The sequence below is a fragment of the Chiloscyllium punctatum genome, chromosome 7 (genome assembly GCF_047496795.1).
Source record: "Chiloscyllium punctatum isolate Juve2018m chromosome 7, sChiPun1.3, whole genome shotgun sequence".
Taxonomy (NCBI): Eukaryota; Metazoa; Chordata; class Chondrichthyes; order Orectolobiformes; family Hemiscylliidae; genus Chiloscyllium; species Chiloscyllium punctatum.
Genome location: NC_092745.1, coordinates 88,675,698 through 88,698,624, shown reverse-complemented (window position 1 = coordinate 88,698,624; position 22,927 = coordinate 88,675,698). Strand labels below are relative to the sequence as shown.

The window sequence follows — 22,927 nt, the reverse complement described above, 5'->3', positions numbered from 1 at the left end:
CTTCAACTGTGGCGTAATCACTTCACTCAACCTCCTTGTCAAAGACTCGTGAGCTAAAGCCTCACTCTTCAATCCACAGGAACTTCTTTGGACCCTCTTTTTGGGGCAAGTCTGTGGACTTTTAATTTAGGTTAGAGGAGGCCCTGGGGTCTAGAACACACCCACCCACTCAAATAACAATCACTTACCTTCCCAACCGGCTTTGCGCTCCGACTTCACTTCCACCCAGCTCCTGCCGCTCTCTGCTGCAAAAAGACCGTTGGCGTCGAGGTAAGTGCTTAAATAACAATCACTTACTTTCCCGACCGGCTTTGCGCTCTGACTTCACTTCCGCCCAGCTCCCGCCACTCTCTGCTGCAAAAAGACCATTGGTGTCCTTTCTAAGACTCAAGACCTAATTGGTGAATGACTTGTCTTGATATTCCAGGTACATCATTTAATTAAGACATGATCCACCAAATATTAAACTACATAAATTAAAATCTCTACATTTAACAAACCTACAAAACTATTGAAAATTAAAACAACATAAATCAAAAAACAAACCAACATATAAAACGTCAAGTCGGGGAACTCCTCCCCCGCCCAGAAGGGGCAACTACCCACCCCAAGCTGCCCATAAGTAGGCATCTAACCATCCCAGCCACCTTTTTTTCTCCCAGCTAGAGCCGTACGGCAAACACAAACAGAAAAGAGTAAACACTCCATAGAATACCAATATGCATACAAAAAAAATTTTAACAATAGAAAGGGGGAATAAATACCCCAACCATCCTTTTGGTATATCCTAACTTAGAAATTGAAAATGTATATCTCACCTACCACCAAACATAGTTTAAACCAAATTATTATTAGAGGGAGAAAAAAGATAAAGTTCCAACCAGACTTTCTCTGTTTCTTTTACAAAATGATAAAGACATACCCAAACAACACTATTTATACATACTAAAATTATTCACATTAGGTTAATTTATCCACAAAGTCTCTTGCCTTCTCTGACGTGTCAAAGGGATGTATGTATCCAACTAAGGTGATCCGGAGCACTGCCGGATATCTCATGGAATACTGAATCCCAAGCTCCCTCAGTCTTCTCTTGGCACCGTCGTAAGATTTTCATTTCTGGATCACCACTGCTGAGACGTCCTGAAAGAACATGATCTTAGAGCACTCGTAAATTAGAGCCTTCGGATCCTTCTCCTGGACACTGGAAGCCTCCATGACTCTCTTCTTATACTGGTAATGATGGAACCACACCAGGAGAGGACAAGGACTTTGACCCACACCCAATCTCCACGCTGCGACCCAGTGAGCCCTCTCTATTTTCAATCCTCTCATGCCATCCTCCAAGTCAAGGAATTACGGAAGCCAGTCCTCAACAAATTCCGCAGGCCGATCACCTTCCTTACCCTCAGGCAGACCGATGATCCGAATGTTTTTTCTCCTGCCCCTGTTCTCAAAAACATCCACTTGGTCAAGCAAATTACGAACCTGGGTCTTCAGGGCTTGGATCTCAACCTTGAAAGAACTGGCATCAGCTTCCACCACTATGAACCTATGCTCCACCTCATCCGTCCTCTTCTCCAGGTCTCCCAGCTGCTGCTTATGCTTCTGCAGCATGAGAGAGATTGGAGCCAGCTTCTCTTCAATCTGTTTCCCCAGCCTTTCGCGAGCTCGTTCACCAGGGCCTGGAAAATAATCAACTCCGGGGCTGCTGCAGGCTGAACTGCAGACTTGGCCTCAGAAGCTCCTGCTCCCTTTCTCGGCATCTCTGGATGGCTGGGAACGCAGGTGAGTTCATTTTTAGAAGTTTCTTGGGACTCCACGATCTTTCCGGAGTTCCAAGATATCGTGATGGTCTGGTTGGGTGGGTTGAAGGCTCATCCTGCTTGTGCTGCGATGCAGAGCCCTGCGGTGCGATCTTCTTAGATTGCTGCCATCTTGGATCCCCTCTCCCCAAGGCATAATTTTATTACTGCAAAAGGTTGTGTGTTATATTGAATTATTTGCATGGCATGTAACATGACTGAATTTGTTGAAAAATGGATATTCTGTTATGCTTTGATTTAAGAATATATACGTAATCAATTATTAGTTTTCCGAGAATATTCTTCACAATAGGAAATATGTAAATTTTTTGATCGCCAAGAATATTTACCAAGACAGTTAACATTTTAAAACAGATAAGAGGAGAAAAAGAGATTGAAGTGCCTTAAAAATGTCAGTAAACATAATTATCAAAAGAAGTTAGGACTATATTGAAGTTTTCTTTGGTATTCTTTTATGGAATGTAAATGTTGCTACCAAGGCTAGTATTTATTGTCTGTCCTGAACTGATTTTGAATTGCTAGCCCATTTCAGAGAGAAATTATGAGTTAACCCTGTTGCTTATGGTTTTGCAGAAAAAAATTAGGCCAGATTGCTAAAAGTTGGCAGATTTCCTTCCCTAAAGGACTTGAGTGAATGAGATGGAGTTTTAAGTTTGCCACTGTGGCAACAAGTTTCCAATTCCAGAACTTCATTTGTTGAATACCAATTCTGTGGTGGGATTTGAACCCCATCCCGAGGCATTAGCCTCAGTCTCTGAGTTAGTGGCCCATTGACATTGATGTATTTACCTTTACTGATAGGAATGCACACTTTAAAATAATTATCCAGTTAGATATAGCGTGGAAAATGTGCTAAGTTTGTTAACTAAGATGATTAACCTTAGTGAAAAAATGTATAGGTCCAGAAAAAAAAACGGTATTTGTTTCTCAGTGTTTAGACATTCTTAACTACAGGTTAGAAATAAATGCAGCACATTAGAAATATAGACAGGATTGATATGATTGTACAGAATAATCAGTTAAAGAAAAAAAAGTTTAGGCTGGGACTTTTTTACCTCGAGGGTAGGAGGCTCGGGGCAATCTCATAGAGGTTTATAAAACGATGAAGGGCACAGATAAGATGAATAGCCAACGTCTTTTCCCCAGGGCAGGGGAGTCCAAACTGGAGGGCATCCTTTAAGATGAGAGGGGAAAGATTCAAAGGAACATGAGAGGCAACAGAGGGTGGTGCGTATGTGGAACAAGCAGCAGAGGAAATTGTAGCGGTGGGTAAAATTACAACATTTAAAAGATATTAGGACAAGAACATAGATAGGAAAGGTTTTGTTGGGATATGGGCCAAACACAGGCCAATGGGAATAGTTCAGTTTTGGAAACCTGGTTGGCATGGACAAGTTTAACCAAAGGCTTGTTTCCATGCAATATGCCACTGTGATTCTATCAGAAAAGAATTATCCAGAATTGATCCTTCTGCAGGCGTTAGAGAGTCCTGTCCCAAAAGGCAGTGTGCTTGTTAAAAGAGGAGGAAGATCAGCCAGTGTGAACTGGCTTAGGATCACACGCTGAAAGTCTAGTAGCGGCTAGCTGTAATAAGGGCAGCCTACTTGTTATTGTTAATATGGAGCAAGGGATGTCACAGGTACTGCAATTGTGTTCATGGACTACAACTTCTGCAGTTTCAGCACACTGCTGTTTTCTTGGCAGTGATAGCCTGATAACATTTTCCTAACTAGAGCTAATTGATTGGAATGACAGAACACACACATCAGTGTTCTCAGAAAGAGGGGAAGGAAAGGAGTAAAGTTGAGATGTATAAAATTATGTCTTTCAAGATGTAGCATTCATTCATTTAGCTGACATTGGTGAGCTAAGTGAGTGGCTCAGGACACCAGACATGTTTGCGATCCCTGCGTACTTGTATACTTCCAAATCAGATGCTCTATCTTGACAGGAGATGCTGAATATTCATCTGGGGCAGCAAAAGTGAAATAGCTTTTCTTGATTTTCATAACTTGTCCATGTTTTGCTGTTGTGTTAAGCACAAAGCCTGGTACAAATGAATTTTTGTATTTTCAGTTATGTTGCTGTTGGTGTACTTTTGATTTCTCAACTTTTAACGTGAATGCTGCAACATTGGCAGTCCTATTGATTTCAGTAGCAATGGGCATATTGGTGAACAACTGTTGATCCAACATATGTGAAGTTGTCAATAACCTGCTGAGCAAGGTTGTCAGTATTGTTGGAAAGTGGAACTTTTATGTCCTGGGAGAAAGTGACGACTGCAGATGCTGGAGATCAGAGTCGAAAAGTGTGATGCTGGAAAAGCACAGCAGGTCAGGCAGCATCCGAGGAGCAGGAAAATCGCGGTTTTCGGGCAAAAGCCCTTCATCCTGAAGCGTCAATTTTCCTGCTCCTCGGATGCTACCTGACCTGCTGTGTTTTTCCAGCACCACTCTAATCTTAGCAGTGAGACCTCAAGTTGACCCAAATCAGTGCATGGGAAATCCTTACAGCTGAATGGAGTTCTTGAAATGAACAATTTCATGGCCATGGGAAAAAAAATGCAGAAGACAATAGATAATAGAAAAGGGAGTCTTCAGGAAGGAAAAAGGTACCATCGACTTCAGGCTGTTTCTTGCCTCAGAGCTGGATCTCTGTGTCCACCTGCCTGTCCTGTGGAGGAGTATGTGACTAAGGAAAAGGAAGCTGGTATTGGGTTTGTTCCTGTTGCAGCTGTGGTTTTGGATGTTGTGTTACTGCTGGTTTTACTCTTTGACACATTAAGAATTGTATAAGATGCTCCTAATCTATGGTGAAGGCTAATACCAAGGAAGTGCAGCATAACGTGGCTGAAGTGCAAGACAGGTGAAATGATTTGCAGAGATGCTGGCAATCACTTGTCAAGCACTTGTCACTCTTGAAGAAAGAGTGCTCTATTAAAATTCTAATGACACAGTAGTTAAGTTCCTATCCCTGGATAAGGATGCCTGGGTTCAGGTCCCACCTGCTGTAGAGGTGTGCCACAACATCCCTGAACAGGTTGATTTTCAAAAAAAAAGATGCTGTGAATAGTGCCATTCCATCTGGAAAAAGCTGCAACTCTTTTTATTTCATTAGTCAAAGACTCTTCAGTGTGCCAGTTTCACTGTTAATTTCTTAGTTTGAGCAATGAAATATGAAACATTCAGAAAGGTAATTTTGTGAAGCATCTAAAAACAAGTACTAAAATCATCTTTAAAACAAATCTGTTCCAACTGTTCAAGCATTATAACAAACATTGGAAGTACAAGGGTAACACCTTCTTTTGAATGCCTGTCATTTGTTAAAAAATCTGTTCTTAGCCTGTCAGCCTCACTAGTTAAGACATTTGTGTTTTATCTCTATTTTCTCTTGGTAAGATGGTGATGAGCCCTGCTTTTTAATCACAACAATCCATGTGGTATTGGTGCACCTGGAGTGTTGTTAAGAAGAGAGATCCAAGATTTTGATCCAGCGCCAGTGAAGGAATGACCAAATAGTCATTATGTTTTCTTTTATTCATTTGTGGGTTATGGGCATTGCTGGGTGGCCAGCGTTTATTGCCTGTCCTTAGCTGCCCTTGAGAAAGTGGTGATGAGCTGCCTTCTTGAACCACTGCAGTCCACCTGCTGCTGGTTGACCCACCATACCTTTATGGAGGGAATTCCAGGATTTTGACCCATTGACAGTGAAGGAACAGTGATATATTTTCAAGTCAGGCTTGGAGGGCAACTTAAAGGTGGTGGTGTTCCCATGTATCTGCTGCCATCTCCTGATGGAAGTGGTCATGGGTTTAGAAGGTACTGTCTGAGGATCTTTGGTGAATTTCTGCAGTGCATCTTGTAGATAGTGCACACTGCTACTGAGTGTCGGTGGTAGAGGGTTGGATGCTTGTGGATGTAGTACCAATCAAGCAGACTGCTTTGTCCTGGATGGTGTCAAGCTTCTTGACTGTTGTTGGAGCTGCACTCATCCAGACAAGTGGGGAGTATTCTATCACATTTCTAACTTGTGCCTTGTAGATCATGGACAGATTTTGGGGGTCAAGAGGTGAACTATTCACTGCAGTATTCCTAACCTCTGACCTGCTCTGTAGCCACTCTGTTTATGTGGTGAGTCCAGTTGAATTTCTGGTCAAAGATGAGCCCCAGGATGTTGATTGTGGGGGATTCAGTGATGGTGACATAATTAACACCATTGAATGCCAAGGGGCAATGATTAGATTGTCTCTTATTGGAGATGGTCACTGCCTGCCATTTGTGTGGCATGCATGTTACTTAGCATATGTCAGCCCAAGCTGGATATTGAATAGATTGTGTTGCATTTTAACATGGACTGCTTCAGTATCTGACCAATCACAAATGGTGATGAACATTGTGCAATCATTGGCAAACATCTCTATTTCTGATCCCATGCAGTTGAATGTGGTTCAGCTTAGGACACGATCCTGAGGAATTCCTGTAGAGATGCACTGGAGTTAAGATGGCAAAACCTCCAATAACTATGTTGATTTCAGTTTTGCTAGGGCTCCTTGGTGCTGCACTTTTCAAATATGAGCTTGATATCAAGGCCTGTCACTCTTGCCTGACCTCTGGAATTCAGATGTTTCATCCATGTTTGAACCAAGACTGTAATGAGGTCAGGAGTTGAGTGACCCTTGCAGAACCCAAACTGGACGTCAACAAACAGATTGTTGTTCAGCAGTTGCTACTTGATAGCACTGTTGATTATCCCTTCTAACACTTTACTAATGTTTGAGAGTAGACTAATGAGGTGGTAATTGGCTGGCTTGGATTTGTCCTGCTTTTTGTGGCGAGAACATACCTCGGCAATTTTCCACATTATTGGGTAGATGCCAGCATTCTAGCTACACTAGAATAGCTTGGCTCGGGAACTGAAAAGTCTTCAATACTGTTGCGAGAGTGTTATCAGTGCCCATAGCCTTTTCAGTAGTCAGTGCCTCCAAGTATTTGTTGATATGTGTTTTTAATTGAATTGGCTGAAGACTGGCAACTATGATGCTGGGGACCACTGAGGAGGCCAAGATGGACAAGCCACTTGGCATTGCTGGCTGAAGACTGTTGCACTGATGTGCTGGGTTCTACCATCATTGGGGATGGAGATATCTGCAGAGCCTCCTTCTCCAGTGAATTGTTTAATTTTCCACTACCATTCATGACTGGATGTGGCAGTGTTGCAGAGTTAAGATCTGACTTGTTGGTTGTGCGATTGCTTAGTTCTGTCTATTACTTGCTTATTATCTGGATTGGACGCCTAGTTTTGAGTTGCGAGCTGTGTTTGAAGTCTGTCCTATTTAGCACTGTGATCTCAATGTGAAGGTGGGACTTCGTCTGCACAACGAATATGGTCACTCTTATTGATACTGATGTAGGCAGATGCCTTTGCCACCGGCAGATTTTGTGAGAATGAAACCGAGAATGTTAAACCTCACCACCTGCCTCAGTACTGACTATCCATTGCAAGTGGGTTACCATTGACCAGAAACGTATCTGAACTCGCTATATAAATAAATGGCTGCAAGAGCAGGTCAGAGACGAGAAAACAGGCAGCAAACTTACCTCCTCACTCCCCAAATATATAGGCTGCAAGTCAAGAGTGTGATGGAATACTCCCCACTTGCCTGGATGAGTGTAGCTCCAACAACACTCAAGAAGCTTGACACCGTACAGGCCAAGACAACCTGCAAGGACCACATTTGCAAGCATCCATTCCCTCCGCCATTGGTGCTCAGTAGCAGCAGTGTGTACAATCTACAAGATGCATTGCAGAAGTTCACAAAGATTGTTTGATAACACCTTCCAAACCCATACTCTCTTCCATCTAGAAGGACAAGGACAGCAGATACATGGGAATGCCACCACCTGCAAGGTCTCTTTTATATCTTTCCCCTCTCAACCTAAACCTGTAGTTCTGGACTCCCCCATCCCAGGAAAAGTACTTGGTCTATTTATCCTATCCATGCCCCTCATGATTTTATAAACTGCTATAAGGTCACCCCTCAGCCTCTGACGCTCCAGAGAAAACAGCCCCAGTCTATTCAGCCTCTCCCTGAGCTCAAATCCTCCAATCCTGGGAACATCCTTGTAAAGCTTTTCTGAACCCTTTCAAGTTTCACAATATCCTTCCGATAGGAAGGAGACCAGAATTGCGCTCAATATTCCAACAGTGGCCAAACCAATATCCTATACAGCCGCAACATGACCTCCCAATTCCTGTACTCAATACTCTGACCAATAAAGGAAAACCTTCTTCACTATCCTATCTACCTGCGACTCCATTTCAAGGAGCTATGAACCTGCACTCCAAGGTCTCTTTTTTCAGCAACACTCCCCAGGACCTTACCATTAAGTGTATAAGTCCTGTTAAGATTTGCTTTCCAAAACCTCACATTTATCTAAATTAAACTCCATCTGCCACTTCTCAGCCCATTGGCTCATCTGATCAAGATCCCGTTGTAATTTGTGGTAACCTTCTCCGCTGTCCCCTACACCTCCAATCTTAGTGTCATCTACAAGCTTACTAACTATACCTTTTATGCTCCCATCCAAATCGTTTATGTATATGATGAAAAGTAGTGGACCCAGCACTGATCCTTATGGCACTCCACTGGTCACAGGCCTCTAGTATAAAAAACAACCCTCCACCACCACTCTCTGTCTTCTACCTTTGAGCCAGTTCTGTATCCAAATGTCGAGTTCTCTCTGTATTCCATGAGATCTAACCTTGCTCACCAGTCTCCCAAGGGGAACCTTGTCAAATGCCTTACTGAATCTACCGCTCCGCCCTCATCAATCCTCTTTGTTTCTTCTTCAAAAAACTCAATCAAGTTTGTGAGAAATGATTTCCCACACATAAAGCCATGTTGACTATTTCTAATCAGTCCCAGTCTTTCCAAATACATGTACATCCTGTCCCTCAGGATACCCTCCAACAACTTGCCCACCATCGACGTCAGGCTCACAGGTCTATAGTTCCCTGGCTTGTCTTTACCATCTTTCTTAATCAGAGGCACCACGTTAGTCAACATCCAGTCTTCCGGCACCGCACCTGTGACTATTGATGATACAAATATCTCAGTAAGAGGCCCTGCAATCACTTCTCTATCTTCCCACAGAGTTCTAGGGTACACCTGATCAGGTGCTGGGGATTTATCTACTTTTATGCATTTCAAGACATCCAGATGTTCTTTTGTGGCTGTATTTGTGATTCTTATTAAGAAGATGTGGGTTTACTAATCATTTAAGAGAGTAAAAGCTAGCAGTGACAGCACCAAGTGTTCTTAATAAGACACAATGTAACATGTGCTCCAGCTACTGGAGTAGTTAGTTGCCTGGAAACGACAAAACAGATGCAAATTAGGCCAATCAGTTGAAATTATACCCCCCAAAATACCAAATTCCAATCAAGTTTGAATTGAGTATATTGACAATCTTAAAAGCCAATGTGAGAAACAAAGCTCACTCACTTCAATAATTTCAGTCCGAGACAAGATCTGAATCAGTAGTGTCATTTATTTTACACTTGCAAGTGGGTGTGATGTCCAGTGCCTATAAGGCAGAGGACATACACACACCAAATTCAATTCATACACAACATTTATATGATTTGATTTCTTTTGTTTTGCATTGCTCCTCCCTGCTTATATCTTCCACTTCCCTAAGACCGGCCCCCATTACCCCTGTTTATCTCTTGCCTTATTCGGCCTTGTCTGTGACAAAATGCTTATTTCTGGCCTCACGAGGCTGTTTGACCTCATCCTGCCGTAGGTCATTGTTAGGCATATTCTTTCTTCATCATTATCTACCCCCTTCATCTGTGCCTTTCCCGAGGCCGTTCTGATCCCTATGCCCCTTTTAATTGGGGTTTGTTCCTGTGTTTTCATAAAAGTGGGAAACAGATGTTTACACCTACTGTTTGTACAGGCGTATCTAGCTTAACTTCATCCCCTCACAACATCTTATCTATTTGCCCGTTATGTCTACCATTGTTTTGCTGTCACGTCTCATTCTGACATACAATTTTAGCTAATACAAAAACAATTATATAGTTCCTCCACATCGTTTCCATTCTTGTTGACTCAGCTCTTGGCTAAAACAATTACACACTGGTGTGAGTTCATTTTACTTTATAAAATGGAATTGCAGAATTGCAGAAGTAACATTAATTTACCTATATCCCACAATTTCCCCCTTTTCTTTTAATTACCATTTGTTATCTTCTGCATTTTTCTTTTAGGGGCACCTGTTTCATCAAGGCTGTTTCAATCAGTCTTTGGGTGAGCCCTCGTATACAGGGTATGATGCAACAGCCAATGGCCACCAATACCCTGAATACTACTATCAGGGAAGTAAGGATAGAAACCACCACCCCCTTCCATTTAAACCATGATTCAAGCCATCCCATGAGAGATGTATCTACTCCTGAACTCTCAGCCAGTTCCTCTGCTAAGGTTGTCAACCCCCTTAAGGCCCGAGTAATTGAACCATCAGGTGCAGCGTTATTAGGAATAAAGGTACAACAGCTTCCTCCTAACATCACACACACACACCCTTTTCTTTTAAAATCATATCAAGGGCGATTCTGTTTTCCCATGCCATCCTACTTGTCGCATTAAGCTGTTCTGATATTCCTTGAACCGCATCTCGTGTATAATTTATAAATCGCTGTTGATTATAGAAAATGTAATTTATCCAATCTACATTTTTATTAATTGTTACCCACCAGAAGAGAGCTGATTCAAAGCCTGCTGCAATCTGGTTACGAGCCTTGAATTCATCAGGTACTCCCCTAGGGATTCTTACCGAATCGAGATAAATCCTATCATCGAAAGAAGTGTCGAACAGTAATCTCTTACTCCTTCCCTTTTTCCCTACTATCTTTTCCTTCTCAAATGCCAGGGTAAATGGAATTGCCAATTGTACAATTGCACATATCCCTCTCCAATCTGGAGGTAGTGTGGGTCTCAATATTTTGCCTCCACAGTACCACCACAGATCCGCTCGGGGAACCTTTAGTGCTGAGTAGTTCCCTCCCTTCTCCGTTTCGGTAACATTCTTAATCTCTGTACATAATTTCAGCTTCCCCAAATCTTTCAACCGACTTGTACCTCGTCTACGCGCACACGATGTGTGATTTCCAACTGTGGCGGAAAATAGGGGGGAAACTTTTGCATCTTTCTTCTCCAAGGGAGGGAACATCAGAGATAGGGAGGTACAATTCCTATCATTCTATGCAGTCTCATCCTGATACAGGGCTATCATACATTTCATGCCCTTCCTGTCTCGCTTCCACCCGAGCGGAAAGGGAACCACCTGGGCCACTGACCTACCGGAGGCACATGCATAGCAATTGCTTTTGTTCAGACTTTTCACAGTATACTTTACCCATTCAACCCAGGCATTTGCATCCTCGTACCCAGTTTATATTTCAATGGTCTGTTTCAAGTCCTTTACCTCTATAAATTTTACTACTTTAGGATCATCGGGTAGAGTGAAAGATTGTATCTTATTACCCAGTAGTTCTACCCGTTTTCCCTGTCCTGCACTAATTCGGAAACAACAGCCCAAGAAATCCTTCCCATTTGCTTTCATTTCTATCCCAAATGTTTCATTTAATTGTATCTCATAGGTGTTCCCCCCCCCCCCCCCCCCCCCCCTCCCCAGGATTGTTTCGTGCCATGTGGTTTTCCTTATTGTCAGGTGTATTGGGTTTTATCAGGACAATCGCGAGCTGGTCGGAAGGGGGCCCGGTGTACTGTGACAAGACCGTTATACCAAGTACCGTCCCCAAGGCCATCCCCATAGGACTTAAGATGTATGTCAGAGCTGCGGTACTGTCTCTGATTATCTACATCCCCACAATTTACTAAGCTGCATACATCAGCATCTATTACTTGTGGTTTATCAGATTCGGGAACCGTTAATAATACATATGAAAATGATATTTGATGAAATCCCAATACTAAGAGGGCTAGCATCATAACTGTAGCAGCATTCCTAGTATTCTAAACATCATGCTGAAGCACAAAATGACTTAATATACAATCTTACGGAAATAATCCCACGCTCGCGCCGCCACTGTATAATTAGTTACTCAAAGTCTCTTTAGTCTGAGTTTCAGCGGATCTTGTGTTGATTCGGCTGTCCAGACTTCTTCCTACACGGGAGGGTCCACTGGCCCTTTGATCCGAGTGTAATGAGTCCAGCCTTTCTCCGCTGGCCTTATTGCCATTTCGGTAGTCAAAAGAGCCTGGTATGGCCCTTCCCAGTCCGGCTGCAATTTAGACTCTATCCATGATTTTACTAAGATCCAATCGCCCGGCTGGATGGGATGAACGGTGAATTCAAGGGGTGGAGTCTGTGCCAATAAACCCTGTTTCCTGAGAAAAGACAAAGAGGAGGACAAGCCCAGTATGTACTTCTTTAAAAACATATCTTTAGTTTCGGGAATTGGCAATTCTCCATTCGTTCCCAAGTAAGGTAATCCAAATAAGATTTCATAGGGGGATAGTCCCAAGTCTTTCCTTGGGGCTGTTCGTACTCGCAAGAGAGCTATAGGTAAACATTTGGTCCAAGGGAGTCTGGTTTCTGTTATCAATTTAGAGAGCTGTCGTTTGAGTGTTTGGTTCATTCTCCCAACCTTTCCCAATGATAGCGGGTGCCATGGAGGATGGAACTCCCAGGAAATTCCCAACCCTTTCATTACCCCCTGTAACACTTTAGAGGTGAAGTGAGTTCCTTGGTCGGAATCAATATGGTTCACGAGCCCATATCGGGGAATTATGTGCTCCAATATTGTTTTAGACACTCCACTCGCAGTGACAGTAGCTAGGGGGTATGCCTCAACCTAACCAGATAAATGATCTACTATGACCAACATATATTTTAGTCTTCCTACCCTGGGGAGTTCAGTATAATCTACTTGTATACTCTGGAAAGGTCTCAATCCTGGGTCTCTTCCTCCCGGGGTCTGTTTTCTCAAGACTTTCTTATTTACCTTTTTGCATATGATACATCCCTCACATATTTGTTTAGCAATTGTATATATTCCTTTACATCCATATTCCCTAAGAACCAAATCATACATTGCTTGTACTCCCCAGCGGCTGCCTTGATGTAGGACAGCCATAATCTCTCGCATTATCATTTTGTTTAACATTCTTCTTCCATCAGGTAACCTCCAACGCCCGTCTGCTGTTTTTACAGCCCCTAAATCTCTCAATTCATTTTCTTCGCTTGCAGTAAATATAGGAGCTTCCCTAGGACCTAGGACAGTGGGTATTAGGGAATGAATCACCACTTCTTGTGGGTTCAGGGCGGCTTCCCTAGCCACTTCATCGGCTAATCTATTTCCCCTAATGTCTGGTTCATTTCCTTTCTGATGACCATTTACATGCACTACCGCTATTTCTCGGGGGAGTAATAGGGATTCTAAGACCCGTTTAATCAATTCTTCATGTACTAATTCCTTCCCCCACCTCTGGGTTAATACTCCCAAAACCCGCCCCCTTATCCATGGTAGCAAAGAGGTGGAAAGGTTTATCTAGGGAAGGTAAGGCTAACACAGGGGCATGGATCAAATCTCTTTTGCCTCATCATCCCAACTTAGACATTTTGGTTCCCCCTCTAATAGTTTGAGATATAATTTCTTAGTCTTCTGTGCATAGGAATCAATCCACAATTTGCAATAATCCGTTAGACCCAAAATTTGCATAACTCCTGTTTAGTGCTGGCAGCGGCATCCCCACTATTCCCTCTATCCGTTCCGGGCTTATCTTTCGCTTTCCCTCACTAACTAAATGTCCCAAGTATTTCACTTCTTGCTCCACATATTGTAGTTTGTTTTTAGATACCCTCAGTCCCTGCTGGCCCAGGAAATTCAATAATTTGTTCGTGGCTTCTACTACTCTTTCTCTTCTTTTTCCTGTTACTAAGAGGTCGTCTACATACTGCAACAGAGTAATCCCCTTGGGGCTGCTACATTTCTCCAATATTTGTTCTAACATCCGTCCAAATAAATCCGGGGATTCCGTAAACCCCTGGGGGAGCACAGTCCACCGGTATTGCTGTTTCCGTCCTGTCTTAGGGTCTTCCCACTCAAAGGCAAACATATTCCTACCTTCCTCTGCCAAGGGGCAAGCTCAAAAGGCATCCTTTAAATCTATCACACTAAACCATTTGTGGTCATGAGGGATCTTACTTAATAACGTATAGGGGTTTGGCACCACTGGGTGCCTGATCTGCACTATTCGATTTAATGTTCTCAAATCCTGCCCCAATCGATAAGTTCCATCGGATTTCCAGACTGGTAGTATTGGGGTATTATAAGGAGACATACATGGCTCCAACAGTCCATCTCTAATCAATCCTTCAATTACTGACTGCAGTCCTCGTTTACCTTCTATGGAAATGGGATATTGTCGCTCACAGACAACGTCCCCTTTTCTTTTTTTAAAAATTTACTTCAAGGGGAGGGATCTGTAGTTTTCCACGATTCCCTTTCCTAGCTCATGCAATAGGGTCTATCTCTCTCTCCACATCCTCTGCCAACATTGCCATTTGTACAACTAATTCTTTTTCCTGAATTCCAATCTCCAGTCCTAAAAGGATAATTAAGTCTCTCCCTAGTAAGTTACTTCTATTATCAGGGATATACAACAATTCCCCTGTGACCCTATCCTTAGGACCTTCTATCATTATTGGTTCAAATACTGGAACAGTAAATCCTTCCCCTTTTACCCCCGAAACAGTAATTGACCGTGTCGACATTTCTACTTTCTTTGGTTTAAAATTCAGCGATGACCGTGCTGCCCCAGTATCTACTAGGAAGACTACCTCTTCCCTATAGGGTCCCACCTTCAGGTTTATCAAGGATTCCTGGTGGGCCCCCGAGAACAGGAACCCCTGACACCCCTATTCTTCATCAAAATTCATAAGCGGAATTGCCCTCTTATTCCTTCTAGAATCAGGTCTTTTAATTCCCTTATTTCTTCTCTATGCTCCGGGTTTTGATCTTCCCACAGGGGGTCTCTGAGGTGAAACTTCGTCTCTCCCTGTCCAGCATCCCCATCTCCAATCGGGTGCTCCCTGTCCCATATTTTAATGGCTGCTCCTCGTATAAGTCCCCTTTCTTCCCCAGTAAATAGTATATTCAAAATAGACATTAACTCAGCCCACGTACACAGACTGGGCCCCAAAAATTGATCAATTTGTTCAGACAACCCTACCGGATCCTCAACCAGGACCTTCATTTCTTTTTTAAATGTTCTGACCTCCCCACTGCTGAGGGGGGCACTTACAACTCAATCTCTTTGTTCCCTATTGGTACCTCCCGAAGGGGATAAGTCATTATGTTCTTCCCCTTTTTCTTTTTTAAAGAAATATTGCAATATTTCTAGCTCCCCATAACTTCAAACATCAATTCATCAATTCATGCTTGACTAACTTTAAAGCCTGTTCCAAACTTGTAAATATATTTATGTATTTACGTTCATTTATTCAGTATTTAATATTTATAATGCATACAGTTCCCAATTTTGAAATCCACTGTAATCACCCAGTTTTAGTCTCTTAATTTAAATCCAAAATTAGTTTTCTTAAGTAGTCCTGACCGATCATTGCTCAATTACAATACTATAGGTCGTGAAATAATCAGAGCTGCCTTAAAATAACTTGTCTATTCTAGTTAAAAAAAAAACTTCTAATGCATGAACAATGGCCGAATCCAAGGTCACAGATATTAACCACAGAAGTTTGTTTTTACTACAATCTAATGTTGAACTGAAACTTCAACTGTCCTCCATAAATCGCTTTTATGTAAAGATAAAAGAGATTAGTTAGAAACTGATAGTAAGGCAGTCTTGATCTATAAGAAGAACAGGAGTTATCATTCTTTTTTTTTCATAATCTCTATAGAATCCTTAACCTTAAAAGAAATCATGTTAAGTTTCCATAATAAAAATCAGATTCAAAACAGTCCTGGAACTCAAGCTCAAGGGAATAAAACGCAAACATTCAATCACCAACAAACAAATGTGCATTCAAACCAAATCACAAAGGGTTAAACTTTCTACCAGCTGTACAGCTCTTTTCATTCTCTCTCTCTCTCTCTCACTCATTGACAAATAAATTCAGATATTTACAAACCCAGTCTTTGTCCGACCTGTATTTTGGCCAGAAGAGGCGGGACGAAGAATGGATTCCTTAGTCTATACGAAGCAACAATATTTAATCATCTTTTTCCCTAGTACAAGTATTATTTTGCCAATTCCACAACATCCTGCCCAAAGGACTTTCTGGAGGGACCCAGAAAGGGACCCCACCTCCATTTCCATTGCCTTTTCCTTCTTTTGTTTTCCCGGAGGCTTTTTCCTTACCCACGGCACAACCCATATTGAGTTCCTTCGTTAGTCCCTTATTAACTACTAAAACTCAATCCCGGACACCAAGGCAATACTTAAAAGTCAATGTTCTTACCTTGGTCTGTGCACAGAGTTGCCTGGCCCCTTTGTGCCGTATTTTCTATCGAGCTCCTATCACTGTCTGATTCAGATGTCTCTCTTGTGGGATTCGTACCAGTCGCCCAAGGGAGCAGACCAAACCAGGACACGAGACCGCTCCTCAATGGGGAACGGGACGCGTCTTCCCAGTGTCCAAGGCCAGCCACTCCCCCCGGCGATGGAAGAAAATCCCGGACGAGCCCCCAATTGTGAGAAACAAAGCTCACTCACTTCAATAATTTCAGTCCGAGACAAGATCTGAATCAGTAGTGTCATTTATTTTACACTTGCAAGTGGGTGTGATGTCCAGTGCCTATAAGGCAGAGGACATACACACACCAAATTCAATTCATACACAACATTTATATGATTTGATTTCTTTTGTTTTGCATTGCTCCTCCCTGCTTATATCTTCCACTTCCCTAAGACCGGCCCCCATTACCCCTGTTTATCTCTTGCCTTATTCGGCCTTGTCTGTGAAAAAATGCTTATTTCTGGCCTCACGAGGCTGTTTGATCTCATCCTGCCGTAGGTCATTGTTAGGCATATTCTTTCTTCATCATTATCTACCCCCTTCATCTGTGCCTTTCCCGAGGCCGTTCTGATCCCTATGCCCCTTTTAATTGGGGTTTGTTCCTGTGTTTTCGTAAAAGTGGGAAACAGATGTTTATACCTACTGTTTGTACAGGCGTATCTAGCTTAACTTCATCCCCTCACAACATCTTATCTATTTGCCCGTTATGTCTACCAATGTTTTGCTGTCACGTCTCATTCTGACATACAATTTTAGCTAATACAAAAACAATTATATAGTTCCTCCACATCGTTTCCATTCTTGTTGACTCAGCTCTTGGCTAAAACAATTACACACTGGTGTGAGTTCATTTTACTTTATAAAATGGAATTGCAGAATTGCAGAAGTAACATTAATTTACCTCTATCCTACACCAATGACACGATCCGATGCTTTGGGGTATAAGACTGGGGAAAATTGAACAGTTGGGAGGAGAACTGCCACCAGACCAACAGCTGTAGACTGCTAGTCAGAACTCTCTGAGAGATACCTGTTGAGAGAATGAGTTTGCACAGGGAAGAGCCTCAACACTGACCTGGAGAGCCAATCTAGCGATGAAGATAAAGAGAAGATTCGACCACTGGTTGGTTTTAAAATTTGGATGTTTCTGTAAATCTTAATTTGGAGTTTTATTGGACTAGTATTATAGAAGGGAAGGTAAAAGATAGGTTAGAGGAAGTTGTTAATTTTTACTTTACATAGTTCTTGAATTTTTACAGGTTACTGCATGGGATAAATATTTTCTGTGTTGCTGGTTTTAAATTAAGCAGGAGGGTTTACCCCATGTCATAACATTCTGGCAAGCCTGACATGTCCTTGCTGGACTCTCAATGTCATTGTTGATCTTTGGTCAATACACAGTAACCCATGCCAGACATTGTGTTTACTCAATGCCTATATATCCTTGATGTGCTGATTGTATGTTCTGGTGAGGAGTTTTGGAAGTACAGAGGCGATTATCCGAACGAGGTGGGGGGGCACTATTTCGTTCGGATAATTGATTATTCAATTAATTGAATCAATGCCTTTTTTCTGAGGCTTGGAGTTTTCTGTTATTCCGCTCCCCATTCAGGAGTCTAGGCAGCAGCACACTGCATGCAAGCCCCTGCCCCCCCCCGTATGCCCCCACCCCGACCCCCCGGCCACGGCCTAGCTGCCCCACAACCCCGTCCAACCCTGCCCCACCAACCACATCCAACACCGCCCATCCATCCGCCCTCCTCACCCACGCCCTCATCACCCCCAACCCCGTCGAACACTGCCTCCCCGTCTGCCCCCAACCACCTTCCGCCCCCCCCTCCCCCCCCATCCACGCCCCCGCCCCAGTCTGACCCAGCCATCCTGGCCACCGGGGCAGCCAGACCGGACACCAACCAGTAAGACTGCTGCTGCCTTTGAAGGGGGTGGGGGGAGCGGTAGGTCTCCAAACACACACACACACACACACACACAGCTTTTTAATGCAACTTTTTGACAGGTTTCACCTTTGCCCTGTACAGGACAATGTTGGAAAGATTATCTGGGGAAGGGGGGGTTAAGGTTACACCCCGATGTAGAACTCCAGGGCAAGTGGGGGGAGAGAGAGAGAGAGGGTGGGAAGTCAGTCATTTGGAGACAGTGCCTGTGCTCACATTGATTTACAGGACTGTTCTCAGTAAGCCGAGTTCACTTTTAATCACTGTAAACAAAAGACGTGATCAGTGTTGGAAACACATCTTTGATGTAATGTTTCTGTCGGGACCTTGAGATCTTCTTCAGATAAACTGAAATTCGGATAATTGATATTCGGATAATCCAGGTTCCTCTGTGCTCGTTAATCCTTAAAAATTCCATTTCTTGTGGTGCCTAGATCATCATTCGACTGGGGTTGACAAAATTAAAAGTCACACAACACCAGGTTGTAGTCCAATAGTACTTCCAAATAAACCTGCTGGACTTTCACCTGGTGTTGTGTGATTTTTAACGAGATCATCATTGTTTAGCCAAAAGCATTTGAGAGAGTCTGACCCCACTTGTATCATGGCAGGCCATTCTGCTATGGAAATTGCATGGTGCCTTCACTCGTGGATCATTCACTATTTGATTCCTGAATTTGTTTGCAGTTTTACTGACCAAAATTCACTAAATTAACCTTAAGCACCTCTTCGACCTCAGTAGCCATACTGTCTACTTGAATGACGAACAGAATTTTCTGCATTCTAATTCATATTTTGTAATCTGCTCACTGTGCCCAGTGTTATGTCCAACCATCGAAGTACCAAGTAGCAGATGGTGACGTTTTCTCCCTGTGTTTTTACTGGAACATTGTTGGTGTTTTTGTCAGTGGTTTGTGCCAAATCATTTCCAATGGCTTGGTCTTGGTTTCCTCAGTGAATTACTTACTGAACAGGCAGAAATGTAATCATGTTCCTAGCCCTTTCAGAGGTGCACCCACGTTCATGATTGTATTTTACTCTTGGGACATAGTACTTGGGAATTAAGTTTCTGCTGACAATGCTTGTTTGAATGATTTAAACATGTATTGATATTCCTTTATCTTTCCCAAGTAACTCTTTTAACAAATTACTTTGTCAATAAAATTAGTTATGTCTGGTGCTCAAATGTTAAAAATACAAGACGTCTGTGCAGGTCTTCTTTATCCGAGGGAGTAGCCATAAGTCGTACATCTTCAACCATGCTTAGATCAGGATAGATCTCTTAACATGAATAGATAGTGCCAAAATGTTGATCAGACCTATATTCACCTGGTACTTCCTCCTATTGAGAATGAATCTTTCACAATAAGCTGTTTTCATTGATTTCAGCGGATTTCATTGGTGCTGCCCTTAGATTGAGTTCATTACCACAATATCATTAATATTACTTACTGCTCCAGAATAATTTCTGTAATTCTGTCCATGTGCTAATGCATTGGATCCTCACTGACAAAGAGGCTGAAAGGTATTCTCCGGAAGCAGTACAGTCAGTTCTTTTGTAATGTGGTGGTTATGTGCTTGTGCAATGTTGCGTTGTAGAAAGATGGCGCTTGAGAAATAACACTTAAAGTGTTGGTGATGTAATCATGTTACAGCCGATATACATTTTAAAAGTTTGTACTATAGAAACAGTGGCCCAATTTGTCAATCATGTTACAGCGGATACATGTTGACGAAATGTGCATTGTAACAGAACGACCTGTATATTCCAAATGGTGTTCTGAAAACATTATGTTCTTGAGATTCCTTTGTCTGGTGAACTGACCATTATCCATAGTTGGTAAAGAGTTTGAGATTCAGTTCCTTTAATTTTGTGTGGGCATAATTTAAGAGAAAATGGACTCAAATATCTACTAACTGTGCCATCGTCTTTCATCATGTACATAATTGAACTGTACCAGCTATGTTGATGTACATGACAGATGATACAACTATGTTCCAAACTGCCTATTTTAAATTCATTCACAGGATGTGGATGTTACTGTCTAGGCCAGCATTTATTGTCTATTTCTAATTGCCCTGAGGGCAGTTAAGAGTCAAGCACATTGCCATAGCCACATCAAGTAAAGGTGGAGATTTCTCTCCTCAAGGACATTAGTGAACCAGATGGATTTTTCCTTCCCTCAAGCAATCAAGATTGGTTACATGGGCACCATTAAGTCTGCTCTTTATTCCAGATGTTATTGGATTCAAATTTTGGGCATCTTCCTTTGTGGGATTTGAAACCAATGTCTCCAGAATATCAGTGAGGGATTCTGGATTGCTAGTCCAGTGACAGCACCATGACACCACCAGTTCCTTTTGTTGAATGTGCTCTTCCATTTCTGTTGTGTGTGAACATCGTGCTTTCTGGGAAGTTAAATCAATGCAAATACATCTTCTCAGAGGTGCAATCCAAATTAACCTTTGAAGTTTTCCATGACATCAAATCTGTCTGGGTATATTTGTTTTAAGTCTTGGACTAAATTAATGTGAGCATTCTTTTTGTTTATCTTTGTGTTTTTGAAAACTGTGGACTGCAAGGAAAAAAAGCTGTTTTCAGACACAGGGATTTACTGTGATGCTGCATAATTTCACAACAAGGACTTTGATACCTATTGTGGCATCATTTTTTTAGCTATGGGTTCCTGCAATGTGTAGATTACCAGAAGCCGAGGAGTTGTTTATAAGTGAAGCTGATTGATTCTCAGATAGCTGAGCAGATTGAAACTAGAAACCAACTCCTGAGGCATAGATGCACAGAGAGGGAAAGACTCAGAAGAGTGTGCTGTTGGTTCTCCGCAGCAGTAAATGCCTGTTTTCTGCAGTAGCAGAAAACATTGTAAACTTGAAGGAAGCCAGTTGCCATTCCTGCAGCAGTTGCTTTGTGCTTTGACTTTTGTACTATGCAGAGATATTTTCCATATACATACAAAACACTTCTGAACTTCTTACAAACCATTGGATGTTTCTAGAGAAAGACAACTGAATACCAAGGTTAAGGTTAGAGTGGTGCTGGAAAAGCACAACAGGTCAGGAAGCATCCGAGGAGCCGGAAAATCGATGTTTCGGGCAAAAGTCCTTCATCAGGAAGGGTGTGCTTTTCCAGCATCACTCTAATCTTGACTCTGATCTCCAGCATCTGCAGTCCTCACTTTCGCCTAACTGAATATCAAGGGCTGGCTACCCAAAGTAGGATCATTTCAACATAAGAATCAAGAAGCAAAGAGAACTGAACTGACTTTACAGTTTTTTTCTATCTCCACTAATAGTTTATTTTCCTATTTGTGAGTGTGTTTGTGTGTGTGTGTAAAGAGGGCATGTTTAAGGGGATTGGGATTTTACTTAGTAGTGTCATATGCTAATGGTTTATATCTGTTTGCTAGTAGCAATAATCTAATTACTGATAATAAATAATAATTCTTGTTTATTATGGCAAACTGGTCCCAACTTTCTATCAACCTTGGTCTGAAGTCCATTTAATTCAGGGTACTGTGCATGTGTTTAAAAATTTTTAACATTTTTTTATGTTTCTACGAATAGTGGAGCCCAATTTACAGCATGCTACCCCAATAGATCACAACAATTTGTTCGGCAGCAATTGGTAGTTTAGTGATTTTGTGATTGGCAGTCATGCTGAAATTCATACACACTGATAGTGCTGCTCATATTGGTCCATTTGTGTCCACCTTATAGCATACTTCTGGCTTGCAAAATTGCCATAGCTGCTTGTCATAATGAATGCATTAATGCAAGGGATGGTTAACTCATTGTATGCAATCAGTTTTGTCTTGTAGGCTTTATGATTGACTTCCACCTGACTAATGTCCGGAACAAGGATAGAGCTCTCTGGTCCTCACCTTCCACCGCACTAATCTCCGGATACAGCGCACTATCCTCCGCCATTTCTGTAACCTACAATCTGACCCCACCATCAAAGATACATTTCCCTCCCCACCCTGATCTGTGTTGCACAGAGAACATTCCCTTCATGACTCCCTTGTTAGGTCCACGTCCCTGCAACCCACCTTCCACACTCAGCACCTTCCCTTGCCTCCACAGGAGGTGTAAACTCTGCAACCATACTTCCCCATCACCTCCGTCTAAGGCCACAAAGGATCTTTTCACATCCAGCAGAGATTTTCCTGCACATACACCCACCTCATCTCCTGTGTCCATTGCTCTCGATGTGGTCTCCTCACATCGGGAGACAGAACACCAACTAGTGGAGCATTTCAGGGAACATCTCTAGTACACACACACAAAACAACTCCACTGCCATATGGGGACCACCTCAACTCCTCCTTCCACTCCCCCAAGAACATGCAAGTCCTGGGCCTCCTCCACCACCAAATTGAAGCCACCCGACAACTGGATGAAGAACGCCTCGTTTTCCGCCTTGGGACCCTTCAACCACGCGGTATCAACATCGACTTCACCAGTTTCCAAATCTCCCCTCCCTCATCCCAGAATCAATCCTCTAACTCGACACTGCCCTCTTCACCTGTCCTATCTGTTCATCTTTCTTCTCACCTAT

At 42.5% G+C, this 22,927-nt stretch overlaps 1 protein-coding gene across 1 annotated transcript in view; it reads left to right on the top strand.

Moving 5' to 3' along the window:
* The window catches only part of agbl4 (AGBL carboxypeptidase 4), an 855,821-nt gene that overhangs the window by 355,177 nt on the left and 477,717 nt on the right, over positions 1 to 22,927 (top strand). The window lies entirely within an intron of this gene.